General features: G+C 43.3%; 1 long non-coding RNA gene across 1 annotated transcript in view; it reads right to left on the bottom strand.

Annotated features, from left to right (window-relative positions):
• LOC130367042 (uncharacterized) overlaps positions 1-17,063 on the bottom strand; it is a 50,143-nt gene that overhangs the window by 406 nt on the left and 32,674 nt on the right. The gene's annotated exons all lie outside the window — the stretch shown is intronic.

Genomic DNA, 17,063 nt, shown 5'->3' with positions numbered 1-17,063 from the left:
AGTATCACCTCCATCATCCATCGGCAGGATCATCCTCCTGGCAGTAGCACCCCCATCATTCACCATCAGGATCTGCTGGTGGAGGTGTTGCTGCTTGGGGGGGGCGGGTTTGCTGGTGGATGATGAGGGTGCTACTGCCAGGGGGGGAGCATTAGGTAGGCAGCAGTTCCCCCACTTTAGGTAGGCAGCAGTTCCCCCACATTAGGTAGGTAGCAGTTTCCCCACATTAGGTAGCATAGATTCCCCACATTTGGTACCAGTTATCCCACATTAGGTACTAATTTCCCTACATTAGGTAGCACAGATTCCCCACATTAGGTAGCACAGATTCCACACATTAGGTAGCATAGATTCCCCACATTAGGTAGCACAGATTCCACACATCAGGTAGCAGAGATTCCCTACATTAGGTAGCACAGATTCCCCACATTAGGTAGCACAGATTACCCACATTAGGTAGCACAGATTCCCCACATTAGGTAGCATAGATTCCCCACATTAGGTAGCACAGATTCCACACATTAGGTAGCACAGATTCCCCACATTAGGTAGCACAGATTCAATACATTAGGTAGCAGTTTCCCCACATTAGGTAGCACAGATTCCCCACATTAGGTAGCAGTTTCCCCACATTATGTAGCAGCTTTCGCACATTAGGTAGCAGTTTCCCAACATTAGGTACCATAGTGTCCCCACATTAGGCATCACAAATTCCCCCCATTAGGCCGCAGGTTCCCTTGCATGTTCCCCACAATAGGTCAAAGTCTCCCCACATTAGATCGCCGGTTCAAACAAACCCCCCTCCCCCCACACAAAAAATCAAAACACACACACAGATAGATAGAGACACACACACACACAGTCAGAGAGACACACACTCACAGACAGAGAGAGAGACACACACAGAAAGAGTCACACACAGTCACACACACAGTCACACACAGTCACACACAGAAAGTCACACACACAGAGTCACACACAGAGAGTCACACACAGACAGAGAGTCACACACACAAAGTCACACACACAAAGTCACACACACACACAGTTACACACACAGAGAGTCACACACAGTCACACACACAGAGAGTAACACACAGTCACACACACAGAGTCACACAGAGTCACACACACAGAGTCACACACACACACAGAGTCACACACAGACAGAGACACACAGACAGAGATAGAGACAGACACACACACTCACCCATCCAGCGCAGCGCTCCTTCTCTCCGGGCGCCCTGCGAGTGACGTTACGTCCTCCAGCGCGGCCCTGCGGAGGGACGTCGGGCCAACGCAACAGAAGACGTGGGGGCGCAGGCCGGTTCACTGTGCAGGTGACGGGCGTGGGGGCTTTGCTGATGGGTGCTAGTACGGAGGCGCAACCAGTGAGGACCGGTGGGGGGGGGGATGCTGCTTGTACGGAGACAGCGCAAGGGAGGATGGGGGGTGCTGCTAGTACGGAGACAGCGCAACTGAGGATGGGGGGAGTGCTGTTAGTCAAGGGGGCGTGCCTGGTGTAACCCCATCAGGATGGTGTCACCCGGTGCGGGCCGCACCCCGCGCACCCCGGTCGCAACGCCACTGTTCCCCTCCCCTGGAAGGTTTTTTCTCAGATATGTCACTGTCCCCATACTCCTGAGCTGATCATACCAGCAGGCCTACATCTTACATACATACAGATGTTTTGGCCCTTGCTTAGCTCTGTTTTTCATCTCTGACATCATCAAACGCCTCCTAATTGTCCCCAACAATCCTCTCAATGTGAACTTCTGATTTCAGATCATGGGCTCATTGCTCACCTCAGCTCGACTAGGATGCCTTAATATTTCACCACCACACCTACCACCACCAGTCCCACTAATACTATGCTCACCTTTACTTTCACCTTCACCAAGCCTGGACCAATTCTGGAGTGGTTGTCTGTATGACCTCTTTACAGCATGTGTCATAACTAAAATGCTATTATATCACATACATATTTTGGCCAGATCACCATTTCACCCCCTTTGCACACTATTGTATATCTTTCAATCCTTTCAGTTCTGTTTTGACTGACACGCTGTCCCTCTGGCAATTTACGGTAGGTAACAAACACAAAAGAAGTGTTCTCTTCCAGCTGTGCTCAAAACAAAGCTGACCCGGCAAACAGACATCAAAAATAAAAATGTGCTAATTTATTTGTCTGACATTTAAGCACCTTTGGAGATCTGGTTTCCTTCATCAGATAAAAAGGAAGTACCTTGTGTAAAACCAAACATCCAGCATTATCTATATATATAAAACTCAACGTGTGTATGTGTGTGTATGTATGTATGTATGTGTGTATGTTCCAGCATCACGTCCAAACGGCTAAAGATATTAACATGAAACTTGGCACACATGTTACTTAAATGTCAACAACAAACATAGGATAGGTGATTTAACCCTTACTCACCCCCATTTGCCAGGGGCGGGGGTTTATGTTTAAAGTCCCATACAAGTCAATGGGAAATATATGTTACTGCATAATTTCCAAACGGCTTGAGATATTTTGATAATACTTGGTCACATGTTATATCCATTTAAAATATAGGATAGTTAATTTAACCCTTAACTACCCCCATTTGTGAGGGTCGGGGTTTTTGTTTAAAGTCTCATGCAAATCAGTGGAAAATGTATGTTCCCACATAACTTCCGTGCGGCTGAAGATATTTCAATAACTGGTACACATATTACGGGTCGGGATAGGAGGAACGGGATAGGAGGACGGGATAGGAGGACGGGATAGGAGGTCGGGATAGGAGGTCGGGATAGGAGGACGGGGATAGGAGGTCGGGATAGGAGGTCCAGATAGGAGGACGGGATAGGAGGACTGGATAGGAGGTTGGAATAGGAGGTTGAGATAGGAGGTCGAGATAGGAGGTCGGGATAGGAGGTCGGGATAGGAGGTCGAGATAGGAGGTCGAGATAGGAGGACGGGACAGGAGGTCGGGACAGGAGGTCGGGACAGGAGGTCGGGATAGAAGGACGGGATGGGAGGACGGGATAGGAGGTCAAGATAGGAGGACGGGATAGAAGGTCGAGATAGGAGGACGGGATAGGAGGTCGAGATATGAGGATGGGATAGGAGGTCGTGATAGGAGGACGGGATAGGAGGTAGTAATAGGATGACGGGATAGGAGGTCGAGATAGGAGGACTGGATAGGAGGCCGTGATAGGAGGACGAGATAGGAGGATGGGATAGGAGGATGGGATAGGAGGTCGGGATAGGAGGACGGGAAAGAAGGATGGGAAAGGAGGACGGGAAAGGAGGACGGGATGGGAGGACGGGAAAGGAGGACGGGATAGGAGGACGGGATAGGAGGACGGGATAGGAGGACGGGATAGATGGACGGGATAGATGGATGGGATAGTTGGACGGGATAGGAGGATTAGATAGGAGGATGGGATAGGAGGACGGGATAGGAGGACGGGATAGGAGGACGGGAAAGGAGGTCGAGATAGAAGGTCGAGATAGGAGGACGGGAAAGGAGGACGGGATAGGAGGACAGGATAGGAGGAACGTGATAGGAGGACGGGATAGGAGGACAAGATAGGAGGTCAGGATAGGAGGTCGGGATACGATGACGGGATATGAGGTCGGGATATGACGACAATATATGAGGACGGGATATGAAGTCAAAAGCTTCCTCCTTTGTTTATTTTCCTCCTCAACAAGGATTAGGAAGGAAAAACTGGGCAACGCCGGGTACTCAGCTAGTATACCTATAAGAAATGAACATAAAGTCATATGTGCCAATCTAAAGCCTAGTGGTTATAACTTAATGTACTTGCTCAATATGCTCAAATATGCTCACAACTTATAACCCCCTATGTGTGCACCGGTCATAGTAGATAACCCCCTTTATGCCAATTTTAAACAGTAGATAACCTCCTCCCAACTTACACAGCATATAGCCCTCTTTGTGCCCCAAGTAGATAGCCCTCTTTGTACCCCCTCACAGTTGATACATACTTTGTGCCACTCACATAGTAGATAGCCTCCTTTGTGCCCCTCACATAGAAGATAGCCACCTTTGTGGCCCCCTAACAGTAGAAAACTCCCTTTTCCATAACAAAGATAAACACCTCTGATGCTCTTGTGTAGGGGGCACCGCTTCATTTATTAATTCTCTATGGAACTTGCAAATACATCTAAACACTGCACTTGACTGTTTCTGTGGCCCCCATGGAGAATGAAAAGATCTGCGGTTTCTCGCTAAGAGGATGGGGGGGGGGGGGGGGGGAGGTGTTCTGACCGGTGAGGTAGGTAATAACTTTCTCAGTTGGAAAACCCCTTTCAGTTATCTTTTAACTCATATTTTTTTGTAATACTGGTAAATCCAAAGAAAGAAGAAAGTTGCACTCACCACGACTGATGTCAGGTTCAATCAAATTTATTATCACCGATACAGTGAACGTACAGGATAAAAAGTCACGACCGCAGGGAGCGAGAGCGGCTGCTCTCAGAAGCGGGGTATACCACAAGGAGGCGACTAGTTTCGCATCACGAATCGACGCCAATGGGTATACCCACTGTGGACTTTGCATTCCTAGTTAGCACCACCATGTGTCATGCACATACCTTGAGTCATGATATCAGCTAGCTCTTGCTCCTCTACACCGGGAATTGTGGTTGTTGTAGTGCCTGGTGATTATCTTCTCTTACTAAGACTGTGTTTTTTTTTGTAATACTCTCACTTTTGTTTCACTGAATTGATCATTTGGTCAGTTTATTTCTTCACATCTCTCTTGTACAACTGTTTATAATGGACATAAATATTGATTTAACCTAATTAAGATGATCATTTACAATGTTCTATCTGTTGTACAGAAACTGCTTCTCTTGGTTTATTCCCAGGCCACATGTTTTACATTTAAGTCTTTGTTTATTGGCACCAAGTGACATCATGGATTTTAATTACTCTGTGATAATTGCTGCAGAGGTTCAAGTGGTTCAACATACACTGTATTTTCATGTGTTTCCGGAATTCCAATGCAAGTTTCGGTTTTGGCCACAGTGGAATAAAATCCCAGGGATAAGGAAAAGACTCGTTCTTCTGCAACTATTACAGTGAACAGATACAAAGCTCATTGTGGCTTCTGCTGGCATTCAGCTCTAATCTGCAATGCCATCTGTTTGACTGGGCTGTAGGCCAGATTACTTTATTAAAGCAGTATGGGGTTCATAATTGTATTGTTCTTGTAATGTAAATATTGCCTGGCACAGTGGAAGCCAGCGAAGTGGAAAAGGATGCTGGACAACATCAGTTTGCAATATATGATTAAATTAGATTACATAAACAATAGTGAAGCTCAACACACCTATCTGTGCAGAAAGCTAATTAAATCATAGACATTGTATGTATGTAGTTTGGCCCATTAAAAATCTGGGGCTTGTAGACTACAGTAAAGATCATTAATAGGATGAGATAGAGATAGGCAGTGTGGTGATATGGTGATACTTCTACAGTAAGCATTTTACTATTACACAGGACCTAATTATGAACAGTCCATCTAATTATTACATATTGCACAAGAGAAAATTCTTAAAAACATTTAATGCTGAATTTTCCTTTTTCTTATATTTATTGAACCTGTCATGAGATTTTACCATGTATAACATATGACAATGCGTAAAATTGTCTTCCCAGCATCCCCACAGCTGTGCTCGTAAGTAGTCCCATTAGCAGGGAGCTTTACTTACCTAGCTATACTTACCTACCCATGCCCCCTCGTCATGCCACATATTATATATGATAAAATCTCATGACAGGTTCCCTTAATTAAGAAGTTTACACTAAAGCAAACACAACATCAACCAGTGCTTCCATATATACATGACTAAAGAGACAAGATGTAATATTTCTGTTGCATTCATGATAGAAGAGCATGCCCCTCTCAGATTGCTTTGGACATGTTGACTGATGTATATTAAACTGATCATATACAGTATACTAAAGTATGTCCTGTTCTTAGACCCCAAAACAGGACCTAAGAGCTGTTTCCCTTCCTGTCGGAATTAGTGGATACATAATTTCAAGGAGATTTCCAAAGTTTTTGGAAATTTTGCATATGTGATACCAAGCTATTCTGTCTGCCAGAAATGTGAAATCATGTTAGACATGGAAATTCTTGGCCTGATCGCTCAAAATATTCAATAGCTTATTGTAACCATAGCCTGTCTAATAAAAAAATATATAGTAAATAACCTTTATGATTTTGTTTTTAAATTAAAAACATTAGTTTGTTTTTGTTACTAAAATAATTCCATTTATGTTTAGATCATATTTTTTTAATAGCATTAAATGTAAGGCTTATTGCAACACACAGAATACATTGTTAGGAGAGATGAATCACATTTAATATCCATGGTGTACCTTTAAATGGTATTAAAATGTAATCCAGGGGATTAAATGGGGTATCTGCCGTGACTTTTACAGTCTAACAATACCATAGATACCACTGCCTATAACATAATTTACATGTTTAGTATTCATTTCCTTTGCTACTTTGAATAGCTATTTTTATTGATAAACTTTATACTATAAAATGTTCTTGAGGAATGTCAGTCGTGCACACACTTTTCCAACGTGATATGAAAATGTTCGTCTATTTGGAGCAATTTACCTTTGACAGGTAAGTAGCTTTAACAAGGTTTCCATGACATCATAAAGTCAATATCTTGTACAATACAATAGCACCTTTCAAAAAATCATTCTCTGATGAATTACTTTTCTTGAAGCTAGGAAAGAATAACTTTCAGTAATAGTCTTATCTAACAATAACCTCTTGGTTGTCAGTGGTTACTAACAGTGGGGTTATATTTCTTTTTAAACACATATCAGTTGATGAGAATACATGAAGATAAAGCAATTGGGAACAAAAACAGCAGAGAAACACCGATATTGTTAGAATTTAGCACTGTGGTGCAGAAATGAAGGTGTCACAGATTGCAGTTATTGGCACTGTAAAATACATATGTCATCAGAGAAATACAGCTTAAATGGTCACTGTCCTTTCAGACCACTTCCTTGTCCGGTTCCAAACAAAGTAAATTGTAAATTACTTCAAATGAGTCTCTGCTATCTGCCTGCTGAAGATAATCCCCCCCCCCCCCCCCTATGCCTGAAAGGTAAATTAAGGCTTCTCTCTCTCATCTCTTACCAGCCACAAAACTCTGGGCAGATATTCTTTAGGTGTAAATACCAGTGTGCCTACTGCTGTATGTTCACAGTTCTGCAGTTTAGTCTCCCTCCTCCCTTTGGATTCCCTGCAGCAGCAGTTCAGTGCTTAGTGCAACCTCTTCATTGCCGTGCTACTGCTGTTTTCTTTATTTCTGCTCACATAACACCTCGCAAAGCCAGTGCAGGAGTAAATTCTTTTCCCCCACATGCCATCTACAGTACTGTACTGTGTAAATCATAAACCAGCACAATGTCAGCCTACTCAGTTCAATGCCCTTTTACTAGAATTATGTCATGGCTTAGCAGATAGGAGCATGTACTGTTATTGGCCAGAGATGCAAGGAAATGGAAACCTTGTTTATGTACTCTTTGCAAACAGCCAAGCTCCGATCTCACCTCCTGAGAAAAAAAGAAAATGACCTGTTCACCATGGAGAAGGTTCTCAGGGGCTCAATAACAGCAGAAGCAGCACTAAAACCACACCGTCACCACTTAGAAGGGTTAATTTAACAAAACCATGCAGTTTAAAATAAATAAATAATAAAAGAGAATATTTTAAGACAGGTATACTTTAATTTAAGATACTGTTAAAGAATTAAGCTAGTTGGGGATAAGACGTTTCAGTGTACAACCCCCATGCCTGGTAATATTGACTGTACTAGAACCAATAGCAGACAAACATCTTTAATAGAGCATTGGAAATCACTCCATATGGATAATGGACATTGTTGATTGTTAGCACCTGCAGTGCTGTACATTTCTCCCAGCTATATCTAGATATCCATGGTGGTCTCGACACTGAGACACGACCGATCAAAACTTTTACATTCTGCTAAAGAATGGTATGGGATAGTGACAATTGCAGAAAACGACCTTTTGTTTAAAATCAGGTTTTTATTTTAATCATAATTGAAAAAAAAAAGAATGCTTAAAAAAGGCTGCATGTGCAGCTGAAATGTTGCATGTTGTATTTGAAAATGGAATAAAACCACATTCTTTTGCATTCATCAGAGTACTGTAGCCGCCTTTCTTCTAAGATCTAAATTCAGGCCTCTGACCTGGACCATCTGGACTGCGTGCACCACTCTATTTTTGAGAATTGATGTGTTGTTCTTCCCACTGCTTGATAGATAGATAAATAGACATATTGTTTATATATTTTAGTATATTTTAAATACAATGTATTTGGAAAGTCTGCAGACCCTTCAGCTTTTTCAAATTTTTTATGTTGTTGCCTTGTGCCAAAATAATTCTAGCTTTTGCCCACTATTGTGCACTTAATAGCTCTTAAAGGGGTACTCCAGTGAAAACTTTTTATCTTTTAAATCAACTGGTGGCAGAAAGTTAAACATATTTGTAAATTACTTCTATTAAAAAATCTTAATCCTTCCTGTACTTATTAGCTGCTGAATACTACAGAGGAAATAATTTTCTTTTTGGAATGCTCTCTGATGACATCACGCGCACAGTTCTCTCTGCTGACATTATTATAATAATAATAACACTTTATTTATTGTTGTCCTTAGTGGGATTTGAACCCAAGTCCCCAGCACTGGGCCACCATGCTGCCCTTAGCATTTATCTGCTATGCATGGTTGCTATAATGGACAGAGATATCAGCAGAGAGCACTGTGCTTGTGATGGAAGGAAGGATTGTAATGGAAGGATTAAGATTTTTTAATAGAAGTAATTTACAAATACGTTTAACTTTCTGCCACCAGTTGATTTAAAAGAAAAAAGGTTTTCACCGGAGTACCCCTTTAATGACAGGAGACAAGAAAAAACAGATTTTTAGAAATCTTAGCTAATTTATTAAAGAGAGAAAACTTAAATATTGCATTGACATAAGTATCCAGACCTTTTATTCAGTATTTAGTTAAGCACCTTTGGCAGTAATTACAACCGGGTATCCTGGGTATGATGCCACAAGGTTTGCGCCTTTAGAATTGGGGATTTCCTGCCAATTGAATGGGGACCGTCTGGGGACAGTGCTTTCCAGTTCTCTGCAGAGATGTTCAGCAGGGTTCAGGTTAAGGCTTTGGCTGGACCACTCAAAAATATTTACAGAGTTGTTTATAATCCACTTCTGTATTATCATGGCTGTGTGCTTAGGGTCATTGTCAAGGTGAATATTTGACCAGGTCTGAGGTACAGAGAATATCTTTATTATTTTGCTCCATTCAGCTTTCCCTCAACCCTGACTCCCTGTCCCAGCCGCTAAAAAAGCAACCCACAGAATAATGCTGACACCACTATGCTTCACAGTAGGGATGGTATTGGACAGTGCCTGGTTTCCTTCTGGCATGACACTTATAATTATGGCTAGAACGTTCAATATTGGTTTAATTAGACCAGAGGATCAAGGTGGCTTTCATATATCTTTTACTGAGGAGAAGCTTCATTTTGGCAACTCTGCCATAAAGCCTAGATTGTGGAGTGGTTGAAATGTTACTGCTATCTTTTTCTGATCATTGGGTTCTTGGTCATCTATCCCATCAAGGCCCTTCTCCCCCTATTACATAGTTTGATGGGGTGGCCAGCCCTAGGAAGAGTCCTAGTTGTTCCATACTTCTTCCATTCAAGAGTTATAGAGGTCACTTTTTACTTAGAAATTTTCAGTGCAGCAGAAATTTGTAATTTATTTGTACCCCTCTCAAGATTTGAGCCTCCACATAATCCTGTTTTTGCTCTAATATGTAATGTCAACTTACCTGTAAGACCTTGTACAGGCAAAGCCGTGTATCTCCAATACATGTCAAGTCAACTTTTGTCATAGCAAAATATGAATACTTATACAATATCGCAAAATAACAAAATGTGCAAAAAGTGGAAGGGTATGAAAACTTTCTGAATGCACTATGTGTATTTCAGTGCTTATATGTTCATAAGACAATGTTTTTTTTATTTTTACTGTTCATTATGTTGCTTTATGTGGTATACTTAGCTTTAAAGAATGAGGTCTATAGAGATTGTATATAAATATGGAATGTAGAACATCGGTAATGTTTTATTCATAAAGCATTTAATTCCAAATAAAAATGGCCCTAGTTGTTACAGAAACATTGCTTCCATTGATTTATCAATGTCCAGTAGCATAGACAAATATATTCTCTGACCTGAAATCGTAATCTCCGTTAAGATGAATTTACTTGTCTACACTCCCTAGACAGACATGGCTACATATGAGTAAGATACATCTTATTTAACAAATGAAATTTCTGCAGCGAAATGTTTTATGCCAGACACTTTTGATCACTCTTTATATATGAGAAAACAGTTGTGAAATGTGAATGTGAAAAGTTACAGTGATTCGATTCATCATGAACCTAGCGGCTCGGCAGTTGTTGACTTTAGCCTGCATACTGTAAATTAGTTCAGCTTTCAGGTGCACCTGAAAGCTGAACTAATTTATGCAGGCTAAAGTCAGCAACTGCCGAGCCGAGAAGTTTGTGACAAATTGAATCACTGTAACTGCGCTCATCTCTAATGTTAGTCACACTGTTTTTAAGCAACAGGCACTTGTCTGGTTAGGACCACGTAGGGGTAGAATAATGAGCTTTGGAATGTGGGTTCTCCAAACCACTGGGCGTCTGTGGCATAATCCCATAAAAGACAGGACAGTTCACCCTCTAATATCAAAACTATTTAGATTGAGCTGGCCAGAAATACATATTAAACTATAACCCCTGTTGTATTTACTGAGGAAGAGGCCTATGGGGGTCAAGAAACATGTCTAATGACAAACAATATCTGAGACCACTACATATATTGCTGTAATATAAACTGCTACCAAGTGCGAAAGGGTTGCTGTACTAAATTCATATAGACACAATTGAGCCTGTGCTTTCTGCTACAAGGAGCTAACATCTACTGATGAAGATAGGGCCAGGGACTGTTGATAGGATTCAGAATATTGGCCAGACTAAATGGGCCAAATGGTTCTCATCTGCCGACACATTCTATATAAGACCATTCACCGCTCCAACGATTTACCTGATACCTAACAAGAGGCCTTCCAGAACACTTCTTCAGCTACTAAAAAGGTCTGTCCATATGATCTGCTCACCATTGGGGGCTGCTCATATCTGTGTACAGGACAAGAACTAGAAGTTGACGAGGGACACAAAAAGTGGTAAGTGGTACATTTTACCAACTGCAATTGCAGGACTGAGGAGCATCCATTCACTTGGTCATATTGCCATTCCTACATCTTAGGAGCAGACTGTATCTTTCTCCATAGGATTGTGCATCACAGGACCAACAAACTGATCGGATTCATGGCATCTACAGTATGTCATCTATTGATATTGATATAGTGATACGAGGAGGTCTTTTTCTTTCAACAGGAGTGACATATATTTAGTGGAGTACAATACACATATATATAAATATACCTTATGGAGGAGATTTATCAAAACCCATAGCCCATAGCAACCAATTTGATTGCTTCTTTCATTTAAAAAAAAAAAAGGCCTCTAAAAAGGAAAGAAGCGATCTGATTGGTTGTTATGAGCAACTCAGCAACTTTTCCTTTGGACATGTTTTGATAAATCGCCCTGCTTTTCTTTCCATAGGAGAAATTTTATCTAGGGATGAGAGAATTTTTGAAAAATTCCATTAGGCCGATTCACCAAATTTTCCGAAAAAATTTGGTTTGGTCCGAATTTATTCGCAGCAAATCGCTATTAAAAACGGCTATTTCTGGCCTACAGAGAGCCTCAATAGGGTTGTAAAACACTTTCACTAGCTGTAACACGCATAGGGTATGTGATGAGTAAGTAAAATAATACTGTTATTAAGTATGACATGCAGATCAGAGACGTCACTATTAGAATCACTGTCACAGAGCGCCACAATGACAGAGCCTGGAGGTGGCATCAGAATGAAGAGACCATATAGTGGCTGAATGACACAGTGTGGAGGTGGCAGCAGCATGAGGAGAACATAGTGGCTGAATGACACAGCCTGGAGGTGGCGGCAGCATGAGGAGAACATATAGTGGCTGAATGACGAAGCCTGGAGTTTGCGGCAGCATGAGGAGACCGTATAGTGGCTGAATGACATAGCATGGAGGTGGCGGCAGCATGAGGAGACCACATAGTGGCTGAATGACAAAGCCTGGAGGTAACAAAAGCATGAGGAGACCATATAGTGGCTGAATAACAAAGCCTGGAGTTGGCAGCAGCATGAGGAGACCCTATATTGGCTGAATGACACAGCCTGGAGTTGGCGGCATCATTTAGTGGCTGAATGACACAGCCTGGAGGTGGCAAAAGCATGAGGAGACATGCTTGAAGTTGGCGGCAGCATGAGGAGACCATATAGTGGCGGAATGACACAGCCTGGAGATGGAGGCAGCATGAGGAGACCATATAGTGCCTGAATGACACAGCCTGGAGATGACAGCAGCATGAGGAGATCACATAGTGGCCGAATGGCACAGCCTGGAAGGGGAAACCTAAAATGGGTGGCCCCACACAGTAAACTCTCTCTATTTCCACATAAAAATCCGGGGAAATGGCAGTGTTTGGAAATAGGGAGCGGTTCCTGTGTAACACTTGCAAAGAAGGGAATTAATAATGCGAGAGTAGGGCCTTAGTTTTTACCCCCATTGGTTACAATGGACCATAAGTTGTTCCCTTGCCCCTTTTAGAGGTCTTTGCATCACATCAATACTTGGTATTGTAAGTTGGACATGATGTTTTTTGCACACCTTTCCTTTTGTTTGATTTCCAAAAAACATTTTGCGTACGTATATTTTTTCCTAAGAAAAGCTAATGCATATCCTCAATATACATTTGTGGTCTCATGGCGAGGAATGTCTCTAACTGGGAAGCAGCACCTTTGACATGTTTTGCACTATCCATATTTTTGAAGTGTTGGTGTGGCACCATGGTCAATCTACTCTGATGCATCAGGCATTGGTGTGTTGAAATCCTGGCTGATCCATGCCTGATTCATCTTAACAAAGGTCAGCCTCTTCACAATTTTCATGGATAGACGAATTCCTCCTCTCCTATCAGATGACTAGAAAAACCGCCCATCTCACAAAACCTAAACTGTGCTTCCCTGTGCCCCTCCCCCTCCTCCTCCAGTTCAGCCCCCACAGGGCTCATGTGGCTGTGAGATGTAGATGCCACATCTCCAGTTCCCTGACCAGCCATCGTTTCCAACACGTGTTGTAGGAAATGAAGCAGTGGAATGAAGCAGTTCATCCCGCAATCCTGGCGACTGACTAATAATGTGGCTTCCTCAAAAGGCCTGAGCAAATGGGGGGGACACTTCAGGAACCACTTGACAACCAGATTGAACACGTGTGCCATGCAGGGTGCATGTCTTAGGCTTCCTTGTCTCAGTGCAGACAAGATGTTCTTCCTGTTGTTGGTCACCATGGTTCCTCTTTCCAGTTTTTGTGGAGGAAGCCATGATTCTATTTCTTGATGAATGACTTTTAGCAGTTCCTTCCCTGTGTGACTCCATTCGCCAAGGCTGGTGGAATGACTGACTCTAAGTAGAATCAGCAGGAGCATCTGGAGTGACATAAGAAGGGTATGACACACATTTCTCTTCGGCTGAGGTGGTGGAGCCTTGGCTGGCTGAAACAGGTAGTGGCGTGCCACTGGGTTATGAAGCAGGCTGGACCACCACATTGAAGCCGTGGTTTTCTCAGGCCACTTTATGATGACGCTGCATATGTTGACTCAGGGCCGTGGTGCCAACATTGGGACCCTGGCCATGCTTCACCTTCTGCCGACACATCTTGCATGTGACCAGGTTAACCTCCTCCGGATACTCGATAAAAAACTGCCAAGTAGCTGATTTTCCCACCAACAGTCTGCATTGATTGACTGCTACTGCCGCTGTCTCCAGGAATCCCTGTTTTACCACCTCCCAGGAAGGTAGGCTACCACGAAGCAGGTGGTCTACCCGGGCACGTTTGGCTCCAGACTTTCCACTTCTGCCACCATGCGGAATGTCAACCATGCTACCACCTTGCTGGCTCAGCTGCTGCCTCACAGGCAACCTGCAACCCACTTCTCCTGATGATGATGAAGCCCCTTCTGCACCCAGCTCCCAAGTGTGATCGGCTTCATCATCATCAAATTGTGTCTGCAGGTACAAGTACTTATTTATCTATTTTGTGATATTTAGTCATAGAAAGGTTATTTGTGGTGGCATCTCTTTATCTATTTAAATTTACCAGCTACAGTGGGGCAAAAAAAGTATTTAGTCAGCCACCAATTGTGCAAGTTCTTCCACTTAAAAAGATTAGAGAGACCTGTCATTTTCATCATAGGTATACCTCAACTATGAGAGACATAATGAGAGAAAAAAAAATCCATAAAATCACATTGTCTGATGAAAATTACAGGCCTCTCTCATCTTTTTATGTGGAAGAACTTGCACAATTGGTGGCTGACAAAATACTTTTTTTGCCCCACTGTATTTCGTTGGTTGCTCTTTAAACCCTTAAGGACCAAGGGCGTACAGGTACGCCTTTGCTCCCTGATACTTAAGGACCAAGGGTGTACCTGTACGCCCGTGGGAATTTCGGTCCCCGCCGTGCGCCGGGCGGGGACCGGACCGGAGTGACTGCTGATATCTATCAGCAGGCACCTCGCGCAAATGCCCAGGGGGGTCATCAGACCCCCCATGTCGGCGATCGCCGCAAATCGCAAGTGAATTCACACTTGCGATTTGCGGCTATTCCGGGTCATACGGGTCTATAGTGACCCGGAAAATAAAGGGGATCGCGGATGACCTAGACACCCACAATCCCCTTGAAGTAATAGGAGTGCGTTGGCAGGGGTGCCACCCCTCCTATCTCTGCTATTGGTGGTCTAGACGCAACCACCAATAGCAGATCGGGGGCGGGAGGCTTTACTTTCGGTTTCCCCGTTCTGCCCACCCACAATAAGCGGGGCAGGACGGGGAAACCGACAGGGACCGGCGCCGAAGATCCACTTACCCATCGGTGTCGACAGCGGGCAACGATCGGCGGTGGCAGCGGGCGACGATCGGCGGAAGAAGAGGACGGCGATGCAGCTCCCTGGATCCGACGGAAGCCGGTGAGTTACTTAGCAACATCTGGAGGGCTACAGTCTGAGACCACTATAGTGGTCTCTAAACTGTAACCCTCCAGATGTTGCAAAACTACAACTCCCAGCATGCCCAGAGAGCTGTTTAGGCATGCTGGGAGTTGCAGTTTTGCAAAAGCTGGAGGTCTACAGTTTGAGACCACTGCACAGTGATCTCTATACTGTGCACCTCCAGATCTTGCAAAACTACAACTGATAGCATGCCCACACAGCAGTTTGCTGTCTGGGCATGCTGGGAGTTTTGCAACATCTGGAGGTCCACAGTATGGAGACCACTGTGCAGTGTCTCTAAACTATAGCTCTCCAGATGTTACAAAACTGCAACTCCCAGCATGCCTAAACAGCAAACCGCTATCTCTGCAGGCTGGGAGTTGTAGTTGTGTACCTCCAGCTGTTGCATAACTACATCTCCCAGCATGCCTTTCGGCTATCAGTACATGCTGGGAGTTGAAGTTATGCAACAGCTGGAGGCACACTGGTTGGAAAATATTGAGTTAGATAACAGAACCTAACTGAAGGTTTTCCAACCAGTGTGCCTTCAGCTGTTGCAAAAGTACAACTCCCAGCATGCACGGTCTGTCAGTACATGCAGGGAGTTGTAGTTTTGAACCAGCTGGAGGTTTGCCCCCCCCCATGTGAATGTACAGGGTAAATTCACACTGGCGGGTTTACAGTAAGTTTACTACTTCAAGTATGAGCTGCGGCAAATTTTTCTCTGCAGCGCAAACTCCTAGCGGTAAATTCACTGTAAACCTCTGCCAGTGTGAACGTACCCTAAAAACACTACACTACACTACACTAACACATAATAAAGGGTAAAACACTACATATACACCCCCTTACACTGTCACCCCAATAAAAAAAAAAAACATATTGTACGGCAGTGTTTCCAAAACAGAGCCCCCAGCTGTTGCAAAACAACAACTCACAGCATTTCCGGACAGCCACTGACTGTTCAGGCATGCTGGGAGTTTAGGAACAGCTGGAGGCACCCTGTTTGGGAATCACTGGCGTAGAATACCCCTATGTCCACCCCTGTGCAATCCTTAATTTAGTCCTCAAATGCGCATGGTGCTCTCTCACTTCAGAGCCCTGTCGTATTTCAAGGAAACAGTTTAGTGCCACATATTGGGTATCTCCGTACTCGGGAGAAATTGCACTACTAATTTGGGGGACTTTTTTTCCTTTTACCCCTTATGAAATAGAAAAGTTGGGGTCTACACCAGCCTGTTAGTGTAAAAAAATTTTTTTTTTACACTAACATGCTGGTGTCCTTTACTTTTTATTTTCACGAGAGGTAAAAGGAAAAAAAGCCCCCCAAAAATTTGTAACGCAATTTCTCCTGAGTACAGAAATACCCCATATATGGGCGTAAAATGTTCTGCGGACGCACAACAAGGCTCAGGAGTGAGAGCGCACCATGTACATTTGAGGCCTAAATTGGTGATTTGCCCAGGGATGGCTGATTTTACAGCGGTTCTGACATAAACCCAAAAAAATAAATACTCACATGTGACCCCATTTTGGAAACGAAACCCCTCACGGAACGTAACAAGGGGTATGGTGAGCCTTAACACCCCACAAGTGTTTGACGAATTTTCATTAAAGTTGGATGGGAAAATGAAAAAAAATATGTTTTTCACTAAAATGCTGGTGTCACCCTAAATTTTTCATTTTCACAAGGGAAAATAGGAAAAAAGCCCCCCAAAATTTGTAACCCCATTTCTTCTGAGTAAGAACATACCCCATATGT

This window comes from Hyla sarda, chromosome 4 (genome assembly GCF_029499605.1).
Source record: "Hyla sarda isolate aHylSar1 chromosome 4, aHylSar1.hap1, whole genome shotgun sequence".
NCBI classification, from domain to species: Eukaryota; Metazoa; Chordata; class Amphibia; order Anura; family Hylidae; genus Hyla; species Hyla sarda.
Note: the sequence above shows the minus strand (reverse complement) of the source record. Positions and strands in the feature narration are given on the sequence as shown.